Here is a 5,302-nt window from a genome sequence, read left to right on the forward strand (position 1 = left end):
ATATTTTAACTGGCGGGGGTCGCGGAAAATTTCAGACCTAAAATTGGGGTCCTGAGCCAAAAAAGGTTGGGGAACCCCTGATATAACACAACCAACATGGCACACCCCGGTACAGTTCTATTTGGCATAAATAATCATCTAAACTTACCTGTTGTTGAGAAGACAAAGACTGTTGTTGGTGGTGCTGTGGTATATGTGGCGGTGCTTGTGGATTCTGTGGTCCTGGGTGACGTGGTTGGTACTGCTGTGGTGGTGGTTGCACAAGCATACATATCCCTCTCAATTGTTCCATTCTTTCCGCAGACAGCAGTGATGCAACTGTCGTCACCATCGGTAGTGTTGTAAATGGTAGTTCCATAAGAATATTTATTTCCTTTGTATATGCAGTAACAGGCTGTGAAAATCAGAAAAGAGTTATATTTACTTGTCAGATACATTCAACCATGTGTTTCCTCACACCCCATATTTCATTATTATAGTATTAATATAGTTTTATGAAATTTAGCTTCACCGTTGTCATCATGACTGCAGAGCACTCCAGTCATTGCACAGTAGCTGTAAGAAAAGAAGGAAATTGGTTGTAATCTTTCTTCTTGAGTAGTGTGTAAGACATTCATTGGAGCACAGTAAATATTTAACTGGAGCTTTGAACAGTGTTGCCATGATTCCTTTGCTGATATGCAGTACTACATGCACTGTACAAGTGTGGCATTGAAAGATATTTCAAATTAGTTACATTTGCAGCACACAGTACACAGATTTGCTAGCTTATTTACAAGGGAACTGTCACTATCTATAGATTTGGTTTCTTCAGTCTCTTGGTTTGCTTTTTCATTGTATGTCATAGCAGTTTGCAAGTTAATCTATGCGGTTGTTCCCTGCACTTGGAACGGTACTTCTCTCTAGGGTTTTCGACACACTTGTTCCTGGTTATGGTTATACACTTTGTTGTATGTCGCTCTGGATAAGAGCGTCTGCCAAATGTCTGTAATGTAATGTAATGTAAGTAGCCTATGTTTGCAGGAAATATGTGTCAAAGGGATTCCCCTTTGTCAGAGCATTTTCTGTTGAAATACAGGATTACTGGTGATCCTAGCCAGGGGAGTTTTTGTTGATTATCCAAAAAAATCTTACCAGGTCTCACAGTTCTTTGTGGATGGGACACTCTGTCCATTGGTGTAGTGATTTCCCTCCTCGTCATAGCAGCCACACTCTTCACTCGGCACACAAGTCATTGTGGCTTCATCTAGGAATGGTTTGTCTGCAGGACACTTTGGATAGCAGCCTGAAAAGATAAAGTCTGTCAGGATATATTCTTCAATCCACATTCAGTTAAAATTACTATGAGCAGTGTATGACCAGTTACCAGTAGAAGTTAGGCTACTTCTTGAGCTGCCATTTTTTGAACTACTGAATAACAGTGAGGTACTTTAAGGCAGAATTAGAAAGCAAAAATGTTTTATGTCAAATGTGTAAAACTCTGTATAGTGTGATTGTTTATCCTTCAATCATATTACATTAAAGCCTTCCACCAATTCAAAAATAATGTTTGGTGCATAATATGCAGACCACAGTCACCCAAGTTGTGTGTCAGATAAACATTTTTTGCTTGCAATAAAGCATGTGTGGGCGAAGATTAATTTAGCTCAGTTTAAGATAAAATGTAAGGAACATCAACTTTCAATTTAAAAGGACATTTTACCAAAGGCGAATGCCTTCATTAATGAAAATGGGATGTTCATGTTGAGGCAGCAGTGTGATTATAACTACATCCATAGTGATATAACCTCTTAAATGAGAAACTTAGGAACTTGCTAACATGCTGAAGTTGCTAATCAGCCACACAAACTATAGCATCAATAGCTGAGTAAAATGAAGTATGGTTTTAAAATTGGAGTGCAACTACATAGTATGTAAAGGACTAGAGGAAATAAATGTTACCTGTGATAACTGGAAACAGATTAGGGGGGAAAATGTTACCTTCAAGTGCAGGAATCTGTTTTGAGCAAATCCCTGAAGGATTCCTGCAGGTTTTAACGCAGGGGGCTCCACAGGGCTTGTAGTGCCATTCACAATCATCAGGGCCATTGTAGTAATCACAGAACAGAGCTACATGGGACAGAAACAAATCAGTCTTATACATCCATATATTAACATAACGACATAATGACGAGAACGAGCCATTCAGCCCAAAAATTATTTCTAATGTCTGTACGGAATTTACCTTTTGCTAATTTCCATTTATGTCCCCTCGTTCTACTAACAGAACAGTGTAGTTCACTTTGTTATTCCCCTTTATGAATTTAAAAGCCTCAGTCAAATCACCCCTAGGTCTCCTTTTACTAAGCTTGAATAGATTAAGCAGCGATCTTTGCTCATACCCTTTGTCTTTCATATCAGGAATTAATTTGGTTGCTCTTCTTTGAATCTTTTGCGGACCCTCTATATCTTTCTAGTAGTACAGTAGTAGTACTGCTCAGATAATATCCCTCCTACTTCTACTCTTTGTGTTGTACCATGTAGCCAGATGCAAATCCACTCTGAAATACCTCCTGTAATTCCTACCGTCTCTCATATGGATACTTAATCAAAAGTATATAATATCATAAGCATTGTTATGGTCAAATCACCTGTTAGTTTCTTCAAAGAATACCAGAAGGTTTGTAAGGCATGACCTTCCCTTGCGAAAACCATTCTGGCTATCCCTTAGGATGTTGTTATTTTCGAAAAACACTTCTAACTTGTCTCTAATGATAGATTTTTTATACATTTTACATGAAGCTAGTTAAACTGATGAAACTGTTGTTTTCCAGATCAGTACAGTCCCTTTTCTTATATATTGGCATAATATTACCTTGCTTCCAGTACTCAGGTATTTCTACAGTTTCTAAATCTTAAAATACCTGCCAGTGGTTTAAAGATGATCTCCCCTGACCCTTTGAGTGCCCTTGGGTATATGCAATCAAAACCTTCTGCCTTATTTGTATTTAGTTTATGGGAATTATCCAGTACTTCTTAATCCTTTATCTCAATATCTGCTAAGATATTCTGAATATGCCTTCCAGTCTATTAAGTCGCTTTTCCACGTCATGGTACCGGCTCAACTTGACTCGACTCGACTGTACTCAACTTTTATGGTTTTCCATCGGGCAAAAGTTGAGGATAGTACCTGGTACTTTTTTGGTATCACCTCCGTCGAGGTTCCAAGCGACCCTAACGTGTTCGCGTTTCGCCTGCTTGAGCTAACCTAGTTAGTACGTACGGATCGCCTACTTTACTTAATCTAGTTAGCGCGTACAGATTCTATGCTGCACGCATCAGTAGGAGCTAAGGACACACAGCTACAACCACCGATACAGATGTATGGACACACGGAGGACAACAAATAACGTTATAGAGGTGACGACGTGTCATAGCTAGCTACCTATATAGTACGGAGGGCAAAACGGAGCTTTACAATGTCGCCAGCAGTGTATGCGCATGAGCTGGACATTTCTCACAGAAAAGGTAGTTTGTAGCCTTTTTTTTGTTCATTACAGTGGTGGTACAAGTGACAAGCAGTAACTGGTACTGTTCTGTTAGCCTTTATTGATCGTCGTACAGCACTGACCCATAAAAATGTACTACGCATGGTACTTGCTCAATCGAACGGTAAATGTGAAAAACTTTCGCTTACAGTGAGCGCCACCGAAATTTTCTGTCACACCCTCAATAAACGGCAAAACTCCCAGTAGAACATTGCATTAAATCTTTTAACGTTATATATTTTCTGAAAAGTTATCGATTCCGCTTGGCCACAGAGAGTGAAACTACACGATCTGACCGTATAGTTTCTATGTACGTTCCGTCAAAATGATTCTGCCTTGTTGTTTGCTACTTAAACTTCACAGCACAGTCATTGCTGTTATCATGCTTGTAGCATGAAGTGTCTCCTTACAAAATCCATTTCAACCATTCACAAATGACCTGGGACTTTGAAGTGATAAGGCAGTATCAAGTCTCCAGTGAAAATATTTCCCTGGCTATATCAGTCAGAATTCAAGTTTCATATATCTTGAAAAATAAGTTTTTATCAAACTCATATGGCTTTGTTTATCCACTGGGGAGATTGCTTCTTCAACTTACTTTTCCTTAATTTGGAATAAATTTACATTTTGCCTGAAGAATAACCCTTTTGAACCTGCCACACTTTACACTCACAGTCTTGCAGTCAAGAAGTTGCACCCAGTCGATATTAGAGTTGCATCATGACAAAAACGGCCCCTTCAAAAATGAAAAATTCTGGCCGTGTAGGAGGCCTTGTTAGTTAGCCAAAATAAATCAAAGCTAACTGCAGAATGATTGCTAGTACCAAGTGGCTTGATTACCTCTATGCTACAGATTCTGTTGGGTGATTACATAGCACCAGATCCAGAATTGATTTCCCTTTTTGTTGTCAACAGTTTGTCAATTTCCAGTGGAATTTTTTAACATGTAAATAACATTCTATTTGATTCTAAAATTCAGTAAAAACCGCTAAAGCACTTTTGTAACGTATCACTATTATACAAAGACAAATTCATCTACAGTTTGTCATATGGTGAAATGGCACATTTCACACAATGTCAAGTGATGCTCTGATGCATCAATGGCTCAGCTTGCTCTGAATGTACCACAGTGCAAGCTGCAAGTTTACTTTACATTATGGTATTTCTCATGTTGCTCCTCTGATTGCCATTTGTCTCTATGCTGTGATGTTTGGAAGAGTTTTTCTTGCACATGCTGGTTGGGGCCAAATGTTCTATCGGCCTTGGGGCCCAGAACCAGATCCCTGTTGTTGTGAACCCAGGTTTGCTGCTCAGGGTCATATGAACACAGTTTCATTGCGGCACAGGGCTTTTGCTTGTGTGGTTTGCTGTGACTCACGGCAGATTTGGGGAGTTCTCCAGGCGACGCACACTCCAGCTTCGTTGCAGGCCTGCGCGTAAGACGCCACAGCCGTGCCGAAGCACTCACAGTCTCCCCCGCTGTCACACGCGCACGAGTCGCTCACGCACGCATCGTAGTACTGCCCAGGGTCCACCTTTCCAGAACAGTAAAGATTTTCTGCTTCAGCAAATCACTTTTTTCCATTTACATGCCATTTTATACCATCAGAATTACTTTTCAAAGTATGGGAACATACTTTTAAAGCACATTTTTCATTGTACTCACATAGAAGTGGCTGTATAACCACAAGTGAATAACTCCAGATTCTGGATTTGAATCTAAATTAAGAACCAGTCTAGGACCGACCACTAAGTCTAGCTATGGCAGAGATTGA

The sequence above is a fragment of the Anguilla rostrata genome, chromosome 16 (genome assembly GCF_018555375.3).
Source record: "Anguilla rostrata isolate EN2019 chromosome 16, ASM1855537v3, whole genome shotgun sequence".
Classification (NCBI taxonomy): Eukaryota; Metazoa; Chordata; class Actinopteri; order Anguilliformes; family Anguillidae; genus Anguilla; species Anguilla rostrata.